Below are 22,905 nucleotides of genomic sequence, written 5' to 3'. Positions count from 1 at the left end.
CAAGCATATTTGAATTTTGCACAGAATAAATCATAACACGGAATGATTCTTTTCACATTTCACCAACACTTGAGAAAATGTTTTGAATATTTTCAAAGTCTTTTCATCCCTAATTTAAATTCATCTTGGTGACTTCATATTCAATTATTTTTCTTTGGGTTGATCCTTATCCAAAATACTTCCTTTGAGAGTTCCAAGATGTCAGGCCTATTTAGACGGCTCATTTTTAACATGTGTGTTTTTTGCTGATAACAGATAGCTGGTTAATTCTAAAAATTGTTACATGTTTGTTTTCTGGCGCTACATTTTAAATGATGAAACATTATTCTGAAGGCCTATTCTCACCATAAATCCCAGATACTGTATTGTGTCCCAAACTATATGGTACTTGGCTGAATTAGATGTAAGGCTAGCATTCCAAAAAATGGATCTGGTGCTGAAGGAATTACTGTGGACTATTATTAACAGCTGGTAATATTAATCAGGCAATCAAACCAAAATTCAGAGTGCATCTACATTTTAGAATTAATGCAGCTTTACTCCACTTTAACTGTCATGGCTCAATACTGTGCAATACTGAGAGTTGTATACCCCAAGTCTCTTGGATGTTAAAAAGATAAACCCGGGACAGGTATTGAGAATAGGTACAATTTACTTTCCAAAATAAATACAACATCATACCTTCCCATCAGGAGTTGGCATTAACATCATTCTGTTGCATCACCTGTTCCAAGATTTTTAATTCACTCTGAACTGCAATCCACTTAGGCCTCCCAAAGGACAATTGGTTCTGGCTAGTAATGTTATGTACAAATTGAGGTCCTGGCCACTACCTATTGTTATATGGTTATGTTGAGAGCAACTAAGGTTGTATACTCTGATCTAGTTTACAATAAATCCTAAAATTCAGTTTCTCACTCCAATTTAATAGACTTGTTTAAATGTTAGTTTGGAGCTTAAGGTCAGAGGGAGTCCTTTAAAAGAGTAGTCTTCCAAGGAGGAATGAAATACACTTGAGCCATCATTGTCAGCACCTTGTTTGAAATGTGGTGCTGGACTAGAATTCAACAAATACTGTTGACTGTCCATGGCAAGTCCGAACTCTCCACTGACATGAGGAAAAATGTGCTGGGTCTATCATACATGGGAAATATTTTTTTTGATGTCAGGAATGACTTAAGAAACTGCAAGAAATGAGAGAATTGGTCATCTGCAAGGAAGTTGCACAGAGGGTGCCTGGATGTTTTACCATCTTGTTGGAGACTTCTCTCATGTCCCCACATGAGATGCTGGAGCTGGCTTATGGAAGCTCACTCTGTTCCCCTGATTCAAACCGCTGACCTTTCAGTCAGCAGTTCTGCCAGCACAAGGATTTAACCCATTGCACCACTGGGGGCTCCCTTTTTTCACCTCTTCAAGTCTGACCCATTGAAACAAGCAGAAGTTGCAATCGCAAAATGCTTCTGGGAATCTGTAATTCCTGTTTTTATGACTACACAGTTATATACGCCCTGGGAAAGTATGTTATCCAAAGGCTTGAGTTTAAATTACATTTGATAGAATCATACCCAGTAGATTCTTGAAGCAGTTTGCCAAAAGGATTTCGAGCAAGAATGTAGCCTGCCAAAACAACAGCGGGCCTAGCAATATGTAGCTCAGCAAAGTAAGACTCTGAACCTCGGGATATTTATTTTATAGCTAATGTTTATTTCAACCTTCTTTACACACACACATACACACAAAGCAACTGAATGGAGACTAGCTTTATTTTGCCACAGGCATGTCTTTTTACTGAAACTACATCTTGCAGCATCTTTGTGAAAATCTCCTGATTTACAGCAGTTATTTGCTTATGCAAGAGAAAAGAAACCAAATATCTTAAAGAACTATCAGAGTGCTTTAAAAAAGTAAAACTTGAATTACACAAATTGAATTATAAGGGCCCCTTCTGCACAGCTGTATAAAATCCAGACTATCTGATTTGAATTGGATTATATGACAGTGTAAACTAAGATAATCCAGTTCAAAACAGATGTGGATTTTCTGCTTTGATAACCTGGATTATCTGGCAGTGCTGAAGGGTCCTGTCATGTATCATGTTTCACAGTTGATGGTGATTGGTGGTGGCAGCCCTAGCAGTTGGTGATGGAAGGATTGATGTAAGTCTTAGTTCTAAAGGGCTGAGTAATCTGTAAGTAAGAGTTTATGGGTAAAAGCATTAAGGGTGGAGGCATGCAAGAGATAGGATGCAGATAGGTGTTACTGGATACAAGGAGATAGCCTTGGGACTGATCTTTGGGAGAAAGGTATTTGTCTTATTTTGGTGGTAGATGCTGCTAGTTTTCCCCCAGGTTTGTGGATTTTAGGTATCCTGACCTGTCTCCTGAACTCTTGAAACTCTGGAGCCTTGAACCTCTGGACTGGCTTTTAACTACGGTATAGACTCTCAATCCCTGGACTTTGTTTATTGAACTCTTAGCATTTGACCAGTGGATTGGACCCTTTGCCTGCACTGTAGCTTTTGTTATCAGTTTTTGTTTATTCTGTGGCTGAGCGCAATCTTTATGTTTTATATTTTGGATTATTAAAACAGCCAGAAAGTAAGTGCTGTTTTAATTAAACTGTTTAACAGAAACTGGGTGTTTGTTGGATTCACCTCTGCCGGAAATAACGGCAGAGCCCTGGCAACGTGATACTGAGTGCTATCGTTACGTTTTACATTTGGACTATGATACAAACTGGTTGTTTGTTTGGTTCACCTCTGCCTGCGTACCGGCAGAGCCCTGGCAATGTGACAGCTCCAAGGATATATAGCAATAAAAATGGTAAATGTAGCAAATTTGTCATGGTAGCAAATTAAAAGTCTAAGGCTGGCCTTAGGAGAGGATGAAAGGAAGTCCCTTCATTTAGTGATTCCACTAGAATCAGGGTAGATATACCCTGCCCTATGTCTCAGGATCTGACCACAGATTATCTTATCTCAGATTATCTGGCAGTGTAGATTCAGGGCCCTTCTCCACAGCCATATAATCCAGAATAACAAGGCAGATAATCCAAATATCTTATTTGAACTGGGTTATCTGAATCCACACTGCCAAATAATCCAATTTAATGTGGATTTCATATAGTTATGTGAAAGGGGCCTGGTAAAAACAGGGGGAAAGTGATGAAAGAAAGAAAGACCCAAGAAGAATAATTGCAGTTCATGATCAGATTGGAGACACACCTAGGCTCCAACCTAGAATATCTGAAAATGGACAAAAGTATTAATAAATTGAGGTTTCCTTGGAATTTACCAGTCATTGTTTCCTCCCTTGTCCACTCATATTGTGTCAGTATGTTCTTTTCCAGTTTTGTTTGAAGGGCAATATAGCATCAGGAATTTTTGGGTTCAAATGTGTCCTTACTTAGGAACAAACCAGGCAGCTTTAATATGATCTCCATATTCCACACCTATAACATGATAAGTGTCTGCTATCTCACTTTCCATAGCTGCCAATAGGGTCCATCTAGACTGATTGTAAAAATATCTGAAAGTCTCAGATTTTGCTCCTTTGTTATTTTGTTCTTTCTCATTTCATTTTGGAGCTCCATATACATTTAGTTTATTACAGGATATTTTCTGTCAACTCCTGGCATGATCGGAGACCTTTTATATCAGTTTTATTTTAATCCAGTGTAAAATTGGAAAGAACAGCAACGAAATACAGATGCACCCTGAGATGATATAACTGAAGCACTTTGAACAATCTTAAAGTAGTATAGAAATGTTTTGAATTAACTACGTGTGTTACTGGCTGGGCCGCAAAATGCTGTCGGAACATATCACTTCTCCAACTTTATGTCATTTGTATTATGTAATAGCAAAAAGGACACTGACTATTTTTCCTTTGTAGAAGGATGCCTAAAATAACACAGGAAGAAAACACTGCATGATAGAGCTTTTCAGCTCACAGTGAGAATGGCATTCCTGTTCTAAGAAGAACACAATAATACTGTTAAGCAGCAATTCATCTGAACTTTCGGCAGCAAATTCAGTTTTAATCTGTGAAATGTTTACAAGATTAGAAATTTAAAAATGAATAATTAAGAAGCATTCTCCTATGCTTCTATGAGAAATGATATATCCTTCTTTAGAGCAAACTACTTGGAACAATGGATATGGGACTGCTACCACAATTCTGATGTAATTGACAAGTGTAACATTATTTTCTTATTTTTAAAAATAATAAATACCAAGTTAAATGGCGTATACATTGTTTAGCCCTTCAGTATTTTAAAATGCAAAAGAGCTTTCATTCTGATAACTATACAAACCAAGAGCATCATCTGCTGAGGCCCACACTTCAATGTGAAGACTTATCAAGAACTTCATTTTCTTACCTAGTCTCTGGAAAATTTAATTTCCCTGGTAGTCTGAACTTTTGCCTAACTGTGTGATTGTTATGGGATTTTCTTACACAAGGAATAAGAAATCATTTTACCAAATAGTTCCTCTGATATATATTCTATAGCTTCTGATATTCAAATGGCCGTCCTTCAGGTCAGCAGTTCAGCCATCACAAGGGTTTAACCCACTGTGCCACCAAAGCTCCTTATCAAACCAGGTGTCACCCATATTATATTTCTGCATTTCATTTTATTGCACATGTTAGGCAAGTTTGTGTGTGCGTTTATCATAGTGTTTTACAAAACCACACTGGATCTTTCCAAGCCATCATGGCACAGATGGCATATGGTTATGCTGATCACAGTCAACTAGAAAATACAAAATGTAGTTTTGCTTTCTCAGTGGAAATTGTAGACATATTTACAAAATGAGCTTAACAAGTGCAGCCAAGCCAAAAACAAAGCTCTCTATTGCAGCCTATGCAGCACCTGCTTCCTGCTGTTTTTTCCCACTCAATTGCTCACCTTCCAGGCTAAATGTATTTTGATGTGGCTTAAGTGCCTTCCCAGCTGCTGCTTCCAGGGAGGAAGTAAGGCCATGCAGACTGCCTAACCACACAAAACCTATTTAATAACCAATCAGCCTCTAGCGGGCTCTTCTCTCTGGCTCTTTTCTTTACCAGGTATGCCAGCAGGGCTGAGTAACCAGCTGACTGCATGACATCCCCAAAACAGTCTGCTGAACACCCACTGAGTCAGTGTGGTTTCAAACCCTGTCTCTTAAAGTTCAAGCCCAACACTTAAACCTAGTGATCATACTGGCTCTCTCTTGAATTTCAGGTATGTTTTAAAATTCACTCTTTGATGCTGTCCCATTTATTTCCTATATCTGGAGTAACTACACTGTAAAAGTTTTAAAGCCCAACTATTTACTATTTCTTCATTACTTCCTCACTGTGGATCAGCTGCTTTCTGATAAAAATTTGTAGTAAACCACTCTCTGTAACGAGTCTCTATTTTTTAAATAGAGTTAAATATCCTTGAAATCCCCTGTGAGCCCACAGCATAAATCAGCATAAGACATCCATCTAGCTTTGAGGCTAGTGGCTGCTCATTAATGTACACAATTTAGCATAACATGCAGTAGTCTGTTTATCTATTAAAGCTTGGCAGACAGACAGATGTTTAGACATCAAAAGTAATTTCGGTTGCTGTTTGCTGCCAAAGTTAAATTCTATTACAGCTAAATTTTCCCATTTGAGATTATTTTGCAGTGTTTTGCACCATTCCTCCTCCTCTGCTTTACCTTGCATCAGCAGAAAGCCAGACATCGATTGTGCATACCCTATAGATTTTAAATAGGCATGCCCTGGCATTCAGTTCCTTTTCTGCTTTAAAGAAAACAGAAAAGATTTCTCTCCCTATTATTTACCCTTAAAATAAACGTGGTGCTCTTCAACTTTTGCGTTTTTTAAAGAACTGGAAGAAAGGAAGAACTCTAGGGCCAAAATGCTTCATCCTTGTTGCTGCTGATAGTTACATTATTGCAACCAAACAATATGAGATGCAATACAAAGCATAATAATGTCTAATAACATGAAAGAAGTCTCTGATCAACACTCAAAGGTGGGACTGAAACAAGCATGGCTCCCTACCTCATTGCTTTTAACTGAAAGATTAAGGTTTCCTCATTATTTGTCAGTGGTTACCTCTTGCCATCTTCTGCTTTCCTGGGGCTTCCACCATGTAAACAATAGTATCATTGAATCCCCACCGTGAAATAAGAGACCAGATACAAGATGTGGAGAAATAAATGGGCCATTTATTGACCTAATTAGAAACTGATAAGTGAACTAATTGACTAGTTGTGGGGGGAGCACTGTGACATGGATAATGGTGTGAGGCCAGGTATCTTTCTGGGACCACCTGCCAAACCAACCACTGGACGAAACACCTGACCCCGGGGGCAGTCCACATAGATGGCTTGCTGTCCTGGCTAGTCATTACTGGAAGGCCACCCCAGAATGGAGGGGTGCCAAGGTGTACGTCGATCCAATCTCCCCCCCCCCCCCACTTCCTGCCACAAAAAGACTCAGGCATCTGCCTAGTGCCTTTTCCCCATTACCACTCTTAGTGCAACCTCCAGCCCTCTCTTAATGTCTTCTAGGAATATATCATTCCTCTCTGTTGATAGATGCACTCCATCTGGTCTGTAAAGCTCTGGCTTATGGAACACAATTTCTGGATGAGGGTGGTACTGGCCAGCTAATTTCTTCACACCCTTTCTTAGCTGCCTATTTACTTTCCATCTTGCCCTCTCTATTGCCTTAGGATCACCTTCAACCCTCCACACCCGGCGTGGCAACACAGCCGACCACATTATGTGAACCCCGGGCCATATTCTGCGGATGTAGTTGAGATCATACTGAGGTTGCAGGCTCAAAGCTATTCCCTTAAATAGTCCCAGATCATTGCCCCCCAAATGCAACATGAAGATATCAGGGGGTGGTCCTTTGTGTTCCTCAAACTACAGTGGCAGCCGCACATTCCACCGCAGGCCACATTTTCCCAACCACTCCAATGAACAGCATTCAGCCAGGCCCAATTGTGAGCCCACAGGGGTCCAATGGGCTTGCCATCCTGCCCAGTAAATCATGCTATGGCCGCAGATCAGAGCCCTTTGGCACGATGGAGTGGCTCTGGAAACTTATAACAAAGAGGTTAATTATAACCACCCCTTTCCCCGGGAATGGCCTGATATACCTCTTGAATGCCTGTGAACACCATCTGCCAATTTGCTGTATATCCTGTGAATTCATGCCCATTGCAAAGGCTGTAGATGCGGCCCCAATTCTGAAGGAGTGAGTGCCAAATTTTGCTCCAGAAATCCCTAGCCTGCCCAGAGCTTTTGTAGTTATGTTCCAAAATTGGTATTTGGTGAGGGAGATGCCATTGTTGTGGTAAAACAGATAATAATAATAATAATAATAATAATAATAATAATAATAATAATGTTTATTTCTATACCACCCTATCTCCCCGAGGGGGACTCAGGGCGGTTTACAACAGAAAATTGGCAAACATTCAATGCCAGCATAACATAACAAACAAATCAAATCATAAACAATAAAATAAACAACATCAGATGTACTTATAGAACAACTCAAAAATAACAAACTTAGACATTTAAATATATAAATCAAACATTTAGAACATGTTTACTACTAGATCTAATGATAGCAAACACTCAAAACATTAAAAGTAAAAAGGCATTTACAAGTCAACAGGGCTGAGGTGGTGTCCAAGTCAGAGTGATTAAGGTGCTGGCCGAAGAAAATTATTATAGGACCTAAAAGGTCTAGTTACCATCCCCCTCCCACACCCCATAATATCCACCCTCATTATTCCCTCCCAGAGACTCCCAGATCCTCACAATTAAGGAGTCCTTTGAATACTGTTTAAGGCCAGGAATGCAACCCAGCTCTTCATGGGGGTTGTGTGTGTGATATAAACTGTGGTAGGAGTCCCTTTGGAAGGCAGATGGGGGTGTTTTTTCTTGTGATGGTAAGGTGTCACTACCCATGTTGGTAAAAGTCCTATAGTGCCAAGATCTTATTGATTGGATTAACATAGTTGGATTGGTCCCTCAATCTGCCCCTTTCTCGGGCCCATCCCTCCAGTATCTTCCTAATCTGGAACTCATTAGAGAAATCTGGGTACCCTAAAGCCTTTGACGCGAATGACAAGGCGGAAACCTTGGTTTGTATGGAAGGTGGCGTTAAGCCTTTAAAGTGGAGATATATACAAAAGTATAGCACATCATCAACTGGAATGGGCCAAACTTTGAGCATGCTGAACGTGGTCCTGAATTGCTCAAATTCCACTACTGCCCTACCACTGGAGATCAGAACTGCCCCCTCCATTCTGTCGTTCAGAAAACGGGTGAAAACCTGGCTATGGGGTTTGGCTTTCGACGAGTGAATCAATATTTCTGTGATTGGATAGATGACGATGAATGATGGACAACGAATTCACTATGACGACTGACCATTGTTATTATGTGATTGCATTTTGCTGTTATAACGTTTTAATTGAATATGTTATATGATGTTTTTAATGATTGTTTTGTGATTTTATGGTTGGAAACCGGCCTGAGTCCCCCGATAGAGGGGAGAAGACCGGTATACAAAATTGCTAAATAAATAAATAAATATTGCTTCTTTGTTGCTGGAGCTAATGACAAGCCCGTAACCTGCCTAATTTTGCTGCTGGAAGGCTGAATGCAGGGGGAGAGGGCTACATGTAGGAAGGTTTGTAAGGCCCCTCCCCTCTTCCGCCTGGCAACAATGCCAGCCAGAACCAACTGGTCCTTCAGAGGGGGATTCATGTGTTCCCCTCCAGCCATCCATTGGCTCCTTCTGTCTGGAGGTGTATAAAGGATCCTAGGTATTATAACTCAGAATATATCCCACAGATGTACACCAATATAATAAAAATCAGAATCCCGCTGGTCACCAATTATAACAGAGCACGATCCATACAGGGACCTTTCAATACATGTCAGGGGGAAACTATATCAAATCCCACAACTGGACACCAATATGATGGAATCTGATTCTTGGCATGGAGCGTTTATATGTATATGAGGTAACGTGTATGTACTTTAGTATATTCGCTGCCACCACCTAATTTACTTTAGGACATTAGAGATGATTCCCCTGAGGTAAACGTCTTCCTGCCCACCAGCTCTCCCTTAGCTCCTTAAGATGACTGTGCTGTAAAGATGTTAAAACAGATAGAAATATTGTCACAGGAATGAATCACTACTGAGGCTTCTTTAAAAGTTGAACTAGAGAAAATGTTTATTTAAAATATTGAACAAACAACTATCTTCTTTAATGAGGCGCACAAGCTTGAATGGTTACTGAGGTTCACTAATCTTGATGGTTACTTAAAACAAGTTATTTGACTTAGATACGAGTAAAACTCCTCACTCTACAATAACACAGTAGCAGTGAGTTCCACAGACTAACCTAAACAGGTTGTCCCCAGAGCAATTAGCTACACTCTAAGCAGAGTCCTCTGTAAGCTAATCTACTCTAAACCAGAGAGCAAACCACTTGTGTAAAAACCCACACCAGCACCCAGGCGACTACTTTGACCCTCCTGGCCAAATAAGGCAGCCTTGCCTGTCACAAATGCTCTCTGACAGAAAAATCTAAGCTCCCAAAAATACCTCTCCTCTCTTCTGTTCCCAAAACTCATCTCTCTTTTTCAAACCCAAAAAATCAATCTCCTCTTCTCTGTGAAGCTGACACTTTTTCCTCTCAGCATTAAACTCCTCCCATCTGTCCTAACCAATCAAAACAGAGCTTGAGCTCCTCCCCTCTTCTCCTTTTACACTCCCAAGATGTCTACTTCCTTTGCTGACACTCCCAAAATGGAGTCCTGCCTACTGATACTCCAGGCTTCTCCTTCGGCCTACGAGGTAAAAATCATTACAAGGTGCGTGTTCAGATAAGCAAATTAGCATCAGTACTACCCATAAGCAACACTGAGTTTCAGAATATTTAAAATGAAAGTTCCTGCTTTAGTAAACATTTAGGCTATTTTATTAGTACAGCATGATCTCTCATAACCATGGAGAATACATTCCTGTATTTCATTTAGATACATGAAACCACATATAGTAGTTTATCTTATTATTTTCAATGGGACCGATGACCGAGGTACCAAGAAGAAGGTGTAGGTTGTATAAGTGAAGCTGTAGATCACTGAATCTGCATTTATCATGTCCAGCTATCCATGGATATGGGAATCATGCTCCATAAAGAAATCAGCAGCAAACATTTCCATCCTCCATCCCCACCCTGGAAAGGAACACACAGTCTTCCTAGTTTACATTCTATCTAAGGAATCAGATATCTTACATTATCCTGGGGCCTTGGCAGGAATGTAACTAGGAAAAAATGGGGGGGGGGGAGGTATTTTTAGCAAATCATGAAGAGTAGATACAAAACACAAAATCATTTTAATAGTATGGTTCATTCTATATTTTATATAGACTTAATTAAAACAATTTATTTTTTGTTTCTCATTGACTTAGCATGGGAGTTTGGTTAACATTTATGAGTAAACCAGGCTTTTTTAACCTGAAAATTTTCGGGGGGGGGGGTGTTGAACCCCTAACCCCTGCCCCTCCCCTCCCCCAGTTCTAGGACCCCTGATGGATACCAACATCTGTGGATGTTTAAGCCCCATTATATACAATAGTGTAGTAAAATTGTGTCCCTCATATGAAGGAATATGTGTGGTAGTTTCATTTTTTTGAAGTTTTTAAAGCAGACACTACCAAGAATGCTGTTAATTCTATTCCTGCATCAAAGGACTTTTGGCTGGATTGTCATCATGGTCTCTTCTAGTTCTATGACTCTATAATTCCTGGTCAGGTAAAGATTTATATCTGACTGTTCTTTGTCTCCTTCAGATATCAGAGCAATGACATCTGAAAAGCTGAGGTAGTTGTATAGGTTTCCGAGGCGGCTCTTTTTTTTACTTTTTAATTGACAACACAAGGGCAACACCAGTATGACACACAATCCCACCTTGGTTGCTGACTTGGTAATTCTAAATAAGAGTACTTTTTCAAAAGAAAAAAAAAGCCATATATCTAGATCCATTAATTTAGTGCTTCCTTAGCTGTAGAGACTTTGGAGAGGTTGGGAAACATTTATTTATTTATTTATTTATTTATTTGGGGCATTTGTATCCTGTCCTATCTCAACCTCAGGGCAGCTACCAAGTGGCACAGAACAATGCAACAACAATTTAAGTCGCCATCCTAAAAACAGTCCCTCATCGCCCATTAAAACAGTGTATTTGCCAGCAAGTCAGTCTATCCTGCGAACACTTATTCCCACAGCCAGGATTTCAATTTCTTGCAGAAAGTCAGAAGTGATGAAGCAGATCTGATCTCATTAGGGAGAGAATTCCACAGCCGAGGGGCCACCACAGAGAAGGCCCTGTCTGTCATTCCCTAATGTGATGGTGGGGGGACTGAGAGCAGGGCCTCTCCAGACAATCTTAATGTTCTAGGGGGTTCACAGAGGGCGATACGTTTGGACAGGTAAACTGGGCCAGAACTGTTAAGGGTTTTGTAAGCTTTGAATTGTGCTCGGAAGCTAATAGGCAGTGAGAGGAGCTGGTGTAGCAAGGGCGTTATGCGCTCCTGATACCCCGCTTCTGTAAGCAACCTGGCTGCCGAGCATTGGACTAGCTGAAGCTTCCAAATAGTCTTCAGAGGCAACCCTGCATAGAGTGCATTGCAGTAATCTATTTGGGATGTGACCAGAGTGTGGACCACCATGGCCAAGTCAAACCTCCCAAGACCTTCCACTCTACATCTTAATACATTCTCTAAGCAATTCCTAACTGGATCCCACATACTCTTAATTATTATAACATTTTCTATTTTATCTATATTGTTCAATTTACAATTGGTTGTTTCCACATTTAACATTTTAATTATATAATTATAGCCATTTGTCAGAGTACAGTTTGTTTTATCTTTCCAATTCCTCACTAAAACAATCTGAGCACACACTATTCATTTGTCAAGCACCCTTTCCTTTTGCACATTATAAACTCCTGGTATCCTTGTGTATAATACATTTCAATTGGCTATTATTATTTGAAGATTTAACTTTCTATTAATTCTCCTTCAATCATTCTCCAGTAAGCCTGTACTCTTATCACATTCCCATATCATGACATTAAATACACCTCTTTGTTTACAATCATGCCAACATCTGTCCTTTACCCTTGGTAAAAAACATGAAAGTTGTGCAGAAGTCCGGTACCATATTGTAGCACTAGCTATACCCTGCCACGCGTTGCTGTGCCCTCAGAAAACAGAAGAATTCTAGTTGAAGGAATAGACAGAAGGGACAGATATAAAATGAGGTAGCCAAGCTTGTTTCAAAAATAAAAATGAAATAGAGGTAATTAGATAGCAATAGGTTCAATGTTTTTGAATATTTGCATAGAGCTGTAATTTAAGATAAGACTGTCCAACTCTGATTAAATCATTATTGTGGAGGTTGAAAGACTGTGACTTACAACTCAAGGCAGAGACCACCTCAAACAAATGGACCCTACTGAAAACACAGTACATGAAAGGTCTTTTTCCTGTGCAATCATCCTTCAAAGACCTGATGAAACAAAAGGATCTTCACTTGTCTACAAAAAGATAGCAAGGAAGACACCCAGCAATAATAAAATATTAATTATAATACTACATATAATATATCATGACAATACTGTTTTATTTTTGTATATTTTATATTGTAAGTTGTATTGTAATATTTTTAATTGTGAGGCGGTTTGAGTCTCTGTACAAAGAGAAAAAATAGGATATAAAATAAATAAATAAATAAATCCTACATTTGAAGTCCAAAACACCAGGAGGGCCAAAGTTTGTTCATGCCTAATCTACACTGTAGAATTAATTCAGTTTGACTGCTACAAAATCCTGGGATTTGCAGTTTCCTATACTCCTCAGCAAAGGAGGCTCAAGACAACAAATCCCACGATTTATTGAACCGCGGAAGTGGTACTGAATTGCATTCATTGTAGAAGCAGCCCAAGGCCTTGTCAAACTACAACTCCCTGGGATTCACAGCCTTGAACTAAGTTAAAATGCTACTGAACCACATTAATTTCCCAGTGCAGATGCACCCTCTAGTTTCATCTCCCATCCTTTCTCAAAGGCGTCTCCCATCATCCCCAGAGTGTTTTGGGGATGAAAGGAGTTGCAATCCATTAACTTTGGAAAGCTCAAGGAATCACTCTGCACATGCTCAGAGGCACCCAGCAATTCCAAGAATCTTTGCCCACAAAACTTCTCCTCTTGCAGGCCTCAGCCCCCAGTCTCAGGCTCCTGCCTCTCACCTTTTCTCCTCCAAACAGGAGCCTCCTCTGCAGTAAATAAAGCTTTTGGTCACTCTTGCTGGCCCCGGAGAGTGGTGGGCGGGGTAATCCTTAGTTCCCCCCCCCCCCCCAGGAGCCATGTGACACAAACTTAAAGTTAGCATGGGGCTGGAAGCCTGCAGAGCCATAGCCAGGAATCCGGTAGATGCTGCAGGGAGAGAGAGACACACAGAGAGAGACAGAGAGGAGAATCCATGGAGCTAAGCAAAAGCTCCAGTTTCTAAACAGCGTCTACTAAAGGTATTTTGATTTTATAAAAATACTAGCCATCCCCTGCCATGTGTTGCTGTGGTCCAGTCTGTGTATGTGTTTTGTGTGTGTATATACATATGTGTGTATTTGTGTATATGTGTGTTTGCATATCTATATGTGGTTTTGTGCATGTGTTGTAATATAATTTTTTATTTTTTAGCTTTTTAAGTCCCTTCAGCTGTGTTTTTCAGTGTTTTTATAAGTGATGGTCACTCATTGGTTGTTGTTGTTAATTCGTTCAGTCATCTCCGACTCTTCGTGACCTCATGGACCAGCCCACGCCAGAGCTCCCTGTCGGCGGTCACCACCCCCAGCTCCTTCAAGGTCAGTCCAGTCACTTCAAGGATGCCATCCATCCATCTTGCCCTTGGTCGGCCCCTCTTCCTTTTACCTTCCACCTTCCCCAGCATAATTGTCTTCTCCAGGCTTTCCTGTCTCCTCATGATGTGGCCAAAGTACTTCAACTTTGTCTCTAGTATCCTTCCCTCCAATGAGCAGTCGGGCTTTATTTCCTGGAGGATGGACTGGTTGGATCTTCTCGCAGTCCAAGGCACTCTCAGCACTTTCCTCCAGCACCACAGCTCAAAAGCATCTATCTTCCTTCGCTCAGCCTTCCCTAAGGTCCAGCTCTCACATCCGTAGATTACTACAGGGAATACCATGGCTTTGACTAGGTGGATAAGTATATTGTGACCAAATTTGGTGTCAATTCATCCAGTGGTTTTTGAGTTATGTTAATCCCACAAATGAACATTACATTATATTTATATAGATATTTCATTAATGTTACACCTATCGGTAATCATGCTATGCATGTATGTATGCACGCATACAGTTGTATTTTCAGTTTTTTAATTTAAGCTTTCCCAAGTGCAATATATAAATCCAAAGATTTTTCAGCTTAAAATACTGCCGTTTTTGATGTTGAATTGATTATTGCCTTATGTCACTTTGATGGTCAACAAGACTTTTTACAAATTCACAGACATATCCCTATTTTCGTATTGGAAATGAAGGGTACAGAACTGTACAAGTTATAGTTCTGATGCCACTTCTGAAAATGAAACACAATTCCGGCTGTGCTTACAGTATATGACCTCTGCTATATTCTTGATGTAAACTATAAAGACTACCATCTTGTTCAACTTAAAGGAAAGTTTGAGCACCCAGTTCTTTAAACTTCTTTCTGAGCACACAAATACATTCACCATCAATTCCATAACTGGCTTTGATAGTTCAGGGAAATGTCTCCCTAACTACCTCTTTTCCAATTCTGCCGCTGTCCTTTACCATGAAACTCGATGCTCCTTGCTCATCCTTAAGTGTCCCCAAGCCAGTGGCTTCTCTATGTTACCGGTACTAAACTTATAAAGCAGTGGTTCTCAACCTGGGGTCCCCAGATGTTTTTGGCCTACAATTCCAAGAAATCCCAGCCAGTTTACCACCTGTTAGGATTTCTGGGAGTTGAAGGCCAAAAACATCTGGGGACCCCAGGTTGAGAACCACTGTTATAAAGAGTTACTTTAAAATAATTATAATATATCTAACTGCAGATAACTTGAGTACACACCTAGTTACTTTCAGGAACATCTTCAGCTGCTGAAAATGCATTGCTGAGGCCTGGTACAAGGACAAAAATTGGTTCCCCATTTGACTTAGACAGGATCCAGTTCTGCTTTTCCTTCTGAACCTCTTGGTGACATTTCAGTTCATCAGCCGTGTTTTTCTTTTGCGTTGTCTGTGTAATTAGATTTAGGGGCACCATTTTATGATTGATCCTCCTGAATGATCAAGATCAGACTTCCTGGAAGTCTGATATACATTAATGCCATCCATGTTTTCTAGCATATACATTAAACAACTGAAAGAGGTTGTTTTGAGGTTTAGCGACACTATTACATACACAAAGAGTACTGTTTTAGTATTGATGCTATTTTTGAGTTTACTGATTTCTTCTCCTATGCACAGTGCATGGAGAGTCACAGTTGGTAAAATCATATTAGTATATTATTTTCAGACTATTGGTTTTGTATCTCACAGTGGTCAGATTGGTTGCCCAAGGCTATGAAATGTAATTAAATTCTTGTCCCTCACTTCACAGTTCACACAGCAGCAGTTCACACAACAGAGATGTGGGGTAAAAATTTGGTTTTCTATGACATGCTTCTTTTTCCCCATCTTGTTGCTTTATATTGAAGCCCAGAGAAAAAAGAAAGAGAAAGTTTTGGATGATGCCAATTAGTGCTGTGTATCAGGTAAATGAGCAAAAAGGTATTTGTCAGGGACTGAACAAATTATGACTGCCTAATGTGATCCAAGAATGGATACAATTCTAACAAGGAAGATCACCCCATGGTGTCAGTAAAGTAGCCAGGATTTGAAAGGCTAGGGAAAATGCCAGTGCCCCAGTTATTAGGGACCAGATTGGTGTCTGCTTTTGCCAAAGCTACCTTGATGTACAATGTGAACCACATGTTCTGATAGGTAAGCAATGCATGTTTTACCCTGCCTTGTGATTTGTACAGTGAAAGAAGTTTGTCAGCACAATACATAGTGTTGATCAGCTCATCTATGCAAGATTGAGTTACCCTCTTGATACTGACCCTGTCAAGATAATGATTATTTTAGTTTTACTTTACTTTAATTGCCATGTTGACTTTGATTTAGAATCATAGAAACATAAAATCATAGAATCATAGAGTTGGAAGAGACCTCATGGGCCATCCAGTCCAACCCCCTGCCAAGAAGCAGGAATATTGCATTCAAAGCACCCCTGACAGATGGCCATCCAGCCTCTGTTTAAAAGCCTCCAAAGAAGGAGCCTCCACCACACTCCGGGGCAGAGAGTTCCACTGCTGAACAGCTCTCACAGTCAGGAAGTTCTTCCTAATGTTCAGATGGAATATCCTTTCTTGTAGTTTGCAGCCATTGTTCCATTGTTCTCCAGGGAAGCAAAAAACAAGTTTGCTCCCTCATCCCTGTGAGCTTAAGATGATCTTATGAATGAGAGACCTTTTGAGTCACCCTGTCATCCACAGCCCTGCTTATGCCTTGCAGAGTCAGGGTTGTGGCTTCTTTAATTAAGTCTGTCCATCTTGGTCTTCCTCTTTTCCTATTGCCTTCCACCTTACCAAGAATTATTGCATTTTCCAGTGTGTCATGTTTTCTCATGATATAGCCAAAGTACGACAGTCTCAGTTTAGTTACCTTAGTTTCTAGAGAGTTAACACTTGATTTTATCTAGAACCCAGGGTTTCTCTTTTTTATATTGTTTGTATATTTTCACACTTCTCTCTCATGTCACTGGCTATGTCTCCTTTCCATACACTCACCCAGGCATACTTAAATCAAGAAATAATTTTCTTAGATCTACAGAGACACTCGCTGGAACACCTCAGCAAGCGAGAGTTCAAAAGTGGCAGGCTCACACCCAGCACCTCAATTCGTGGGTGATACCAGATGAGAGACTCCCCCCTGGGCACACAGAAGACTGGGCAACTTGGAAGGCGCTGAACAGACTGCGCTCTGGCACCATGAGATGCAGAGCCAATCTTAAGAAATGGGGCTACAAAGTTGAATCCACGACATGCGAGTGTGGAGAAGAGCAAACCACTGACTACCTGCTGCAATGCAACCTGAGCCCTGCCACATGCACAATGGAGGACCTTCTTGCGGCAACACCAGAGGCACTCCAAGTGGCCAGATACTGGTCAAAGGACGTTTAATCGGCGGTATCAAGTTTGCAAAATTTGTGTGTTTTTTTAATCTGTTTGTTTGTTTTGTTCTGTTAGAAATGTAATACAATGTTCTGGTTGCGGATGACACGACAAATAAATAAATACCCAGGCATACACTGCCATTGGAAGGAGCCCAATGCATCTGCCAGAACTTTGCTTTGGGAGAGGTGTTTCAATAGGGCAAAATCTTTTAATGAAATGATATGATGAAGAAAACATGGCCAATTGGAGATCCCCCCCCCCTTTCAGGCCAACATAGGGACCCAGATTCAACTCCCGGTTCTGAGGTTCCATCTCCCCCTGGGTTGCAGTCTTGCAATAGGAGTCACCAGATTTGTTTTCTTATGAAGATCAACCTTCAAAAGGTCTCATGTTAGAAAATATTTAGAGAGGGGTTTGACCCTAGTTAATACAAGTGAACACTGGGAAGCGGTTGAATTGACTTGGATTAAAGATATAATTCACATCTGTTACTACTTTCTGCCATGACTCTTGGGATCAAAAAAGATAATAATGGCACACTAGCATAAAAGTGATACAGTGATGCACCATGGACCACTAGGAGAAATTATTTGTAAGTGAATATGATCTGCAAATGAAACATAATTACACAGCTGCTAAGTAGAGCTCCTTGTTGCTTTGAAGTGTAAATAGAATGTAAAATGCTGATTACTCCACAATTAGAAAAAAGAGGACAGACAACAATCCTTGCTTTTGGTAAATGGAGCATTTTCCCTTCCTTTTAAAAGTGAAAAAGATGCTCTAGCATGCAATGAATATAATGGCCCATAAACATTTCAATTAGTATGTCTGTTAATGCAGTTCTGAATAGCAGAGCTGACAATTTCTACAAGTTGTAAAAAACAGGGTAAATGTTTCAGAGCTTTTAGAAGTTGGTGAAATGGAAAAGCCACCAGATATATCATTAAGATCAAACTGTAGGCTTCATTCTAAAGTAAAGCATACATTTAAATTCATAGGGAAATACTTCACATCTTGACACCCAGATCTGTTTACTTTTTGAACATTGTAGATATAGCATACTTTCCTATTTCAACATGAAATCTAGTCCGATGGGAATATAGAAATCTGTTGTATCATATCAATCTGTTCCATTTTTTGAGAAAGGTTGTTTGTTTGTTTTGTTTTTTAAAGTAGAACAGTATCTACAAGGCAGCATGGCCCATGAAAATGCTGGGCAGGATTTAGTGCATTATAGTCTGAAAGAGTAATATTTTCAAGTTCTGATCTGATAACATCATCATCATCAACAACAACAGCGACAACAACAACTTTATTTTTGCACCCTGTCTCCATCTCCCGAAGAGACTTGGGGCAGCTTACAAATGACACAAAGTACCTAAAACAAGCAATGCATAAAATAAACACACAGTACAATAAAAAAGTAGAAAACTAATCTATATAAATATAAATGCTCTGTGCATAATGAGTACTTTAAAAACAAAAGAACCAATGAACGAAATTACACCAAATTTGGCAACAAAATGTCTCACAACACAAGGAGTGACCATCACTCCAAAAATTATGATTTTGTCATTTGGGAGTTGTAGTTGCTGGGGTTTATAGTTCACCTGTAATCAAAGAGCATTCTGAACTCCACCAACAATCGAATTGAACCAAACATGGCACACAGGACTTCCATGACCAAGAGAAAACACTAGAAGAGTTTGGTGGGCATTGACCTTGAGTTTTGGAATTGTAGTTCACCTACATCTAGAGAGCACTGTGGACTCAAACAATGATGGATCTGGACCAAACTTGCCACGAATACTCAATATGCCCAAATATAAACACAGATGGAGTTTGGGGGTAAATAGACCTTTACATTTGGGAGTTGTAGTTATTAGAATGTATAGTTCACCAACAATCAAACAGCACTCCGAACCCCAACAACGATGGAATTGGGCCAAAAATCCCACACAGAACCCCCATGACCAACAGAACATACTGTGTTTTCTGGTGGTCTTTGGTGACCCTTCTGACACCCCCCTGGTGACCCCCCCCCCCCACCTGGGGTCTTGACTTCTCAGGTTGAGAAATACTGCCTTAAGGCCATCCAGTCCAACTCCCTTCACCAGGGCAAGAAAACATAATCAAAGCCCTTCTGACAAAGGGCCATCCAGCCACACACACATATATGTATATGACAGATGCAGTATCAAAGATTTGAAAGGGGCCCCAAAAAAGGACAATTATACGTTGCCTATTCCAGTGTAGGCAAACCAGACACTCTCCACATCAACACTGGCAAAGAAACAAGAAATACTTTTTACCCACAAGTATGAATAAATTACATATATTAGAAACCAACACTTCTCATTATGAACACTTCTCAGTTTGAATTCATTTATCCAGTGGAGTAACACCTTGCTTCTTCAAGATGACATCTTTTCAAATATTTAAACATGGCTACTTGTTCAAACTAAATGGACCCAGTTCCTTGAGCCACTCCTCGTAAGGCTTAGAAGCAAGACCTTCCATCATTCTGGTCAGCCTTCTTTGGTGCAGTTTGTCAATATTATTATTATTAATAATAATAATATTATTATTATTATTATTTCACTACCCGGCTCTCCTTGTGGGTAATAAATGCAATTTCTTTCAGAAAGATCACGTAGACAGAACATACTGTAAAGAACAAAAATAACTTTCTGGCTTTGCACCAGGGTTTGGAAAGTTACTTTATTGGTCTACAATTCCCAATATTCCTCAGCCAACGTGGGCCCACGTTGCTTTGAGAAATTGGGGGAGTTTTAGGTGAAAAAAGATATATAAGATTTTTCACTTCTTTGAGGGCATTTCAAGCTTGTGTACAGTTTCTGCACTACTGTCTTTTATTTCTTTCATGCACCTAAAAACAAAACAAAGATCAACGGCATTCACTTTGTGGTTTAAACTATCCATAGTTTGTTGTGACATCCCATGTCTGGCTTGCAATTATCTAGCAAATATATGTCTCTAGCTGTAAACAAACAAATATAATTTAACCTTGTGGTTCAGGAAAATATGTATTCTATCATGCAATAGTGTTAATTCCTTTTTTCAAGGGATAAGAAATTGACTGACTCTATATAACATATACATTCCTTAGTCAGATGTTATTCACCCACTAGATTTCATTCTTTCAGGAGGGAAATATCGCTCAATTTTGACAACATGGTTTGACTCCCAAACTCAAGGAAAAAGAAGGGCATTGTTCCTAATCCTGGGGATGTTGCTATTAATTCGAGGAAGCTTTGCGATCTATTTAATTGCTAAAACCTGGCATGCCAAACAGCATGTTGAGACTGATTTTCCCAGCTGCAACATTAACTTTCTAGATGATAACTTCTTTCTATTTGTCTTACACATTGATAATTTTGGGGAGGAATAGAAGCAATTTCATGCTTCAGGTGTAATATAGATTGTAGCTTCTTATCCCATACTGTCAGTAGAGCTACCAAACCCATTGAAGCTAATATACATTCAGAGTCTACTAGTACAACTATAATGAATTATAACGTAATTATAATACATTTCTGATGGAAGGCCCAAACTTTTGTAACATAACTTTTATTGTTTTACAGGCATTGATCTTAGGAAAGGAAGAAATGCAATTTAAATAATTTCAGAATAAATAGAAGTTTGCCCACAAATAGTAAAATGCTCAGTGTACATTATGAGTCATCATATCCCAAAAGAAGAAAATGCATAATAATATCTGGAAAATAAATCCCATTGGTTTAACAAATAGTTATTGAGACTCTTTCCCTGGGATCTCTGTAAGCAAGACAAGAAAAAACGTTGTGGCCAGTGTGTGCTATTTTCCTTGCATCACAAAAACAAAAGTGTTGATTTGTAAGATTTGATTATATTTACACTCCAACCATGCTGAGGACATAATCTCAAAGCTGTGAAACTCTCCCGAAGGGGAGCATATGTCAAATTCTGAAAATACAGTTATTTCAAAATCCCTCTTAATTCAACAACCAGTACTGTTCCAACTATAGTCACTCTGGTTTTGATCTAATCCTTATTTGTTTATGGAACAGTTCATAATTAACTAGAAAAGCTGTGGTTGTTGCTATGTGCCTTCAAGTTGTTTCCAGTTTATGGAGACCCTGAGATGAAGCTATCATAGGGAGACCCATTTAATGAGGAATGTTTGCTGGTTGCTGGGGTGCTAAAGGGTTGGGGAAAATTTTGAGTATATTTCTTTCCAAATTGTAACTGTGTTAAAAACCCTTGAACAGACCCAAGGAACAGCAAAAAATAACGTCACAGAGCACCTGCAATATACAAGCCTATATAAGGTCTTTTATCTTTGGCAGTAGTGCTTCTTAGACAGATTGGTCTCAATAAGCCACATTCAAACATATCTATCTAAAGGGAAATTTTCTTGAAAACACAAAAATCAACGTATACACAATCACTTTGAAGAACAGCCAATATTGTGCCTTGTTGTTATAGCATGCCTTCAAGTGTATGCGACTTAAAGTGAACCTAAGGTGAAATCATGGGGTTTTCTTGGCAAAATTTGTTCAGAGGAAGGTTGCTTTTGCCTTCTTCTGAAGCTGAGAAAATATAATTTACTCAAGGTTACCCAGGGAGTTCCTATACCTGAGCAGGGATTCAAACCTTGGTCTCTTGGAATTGTAACCAACCCCCGAGCCATCATACCATATTTCTTCGCGATTAATCCATACATTAAAGTAACTCTCAAAAATACATATTACAGGATCTTCATGGGGTTGCGGTGAGTTGACAGGTGACTTGAAAACACACATACTCTTTGTCAAACTTGCACATCTCAAAATCATGCATTGTCTGAAGGTTTTGCTATATTTTTCTAATGGGCAGTAAACTCAAGAGTCAAATGACTCAAGAGTGAAATGGCTGGGATGAAATAAATGATGCCGACATTGGAATTAACAAAAAAAGTTGAATTAACCCTCCTGCTCCACAGTGATTTCCCCTGTTTTTGTTATCCCCCTGCCCACAAGACAATGCTTGGCTTGAGAATGCACAAAAAAAATAGACCTACTACAAAAGGGACAAAACTTCGATTCCTGAGTATACTAAAGCTATCAAATATTACAAGAATTAGGGAAGGCATTTTATGACTTTTATAATAAGTCACAAACCCTTTGCCTAGGAGTTTTTCATATCTCACATTTCCTTCCAATACTATTATAAGCTCAATGATTTGAATAACAAAGTGTTTATTTTCAGTCCCTGATTTACCTTTATTCTGTCCTGTTCCAGATGTTATCAAAAATTAGACCCCAAAATTGCGAATTATGATGAGCGGCTTCTTCATTTGTCCTGTATTAATCTTTCACAAGTTTCCCCTGGAATGTTGCCTCACCAAACCTTGGACCTTAGGATATAATCTCATAGTTCTCACAATGTCTCTGGAAGACTCAGGGAACATACAACGGGTTTGTCGAAAAGTTTCTGGGTCTTTTCCTGTTTTCACACATCATTTCCCCCTTCAGATCCGTCTTTCCCTGCTATCTCTTTCCGCACATTCTTCAGT

The sequence above is a fragment of the Anolis sagrei genome, chromosome 4 (genome assembly GCF_037176765.1).
Source record: "Anolis sagrei isolate rAnoSag1 chromosome 4, rAnoSag1.mat, whole genome shotgun sequence".
NCBI lineage: Eukaryota > Metazoa > Chordata > Lepidosauria > Squamata > Dactyloidae > Anolis > Anolis sagrei.
Note: the sequence above shows the minus strand (reverse complement) of the source record.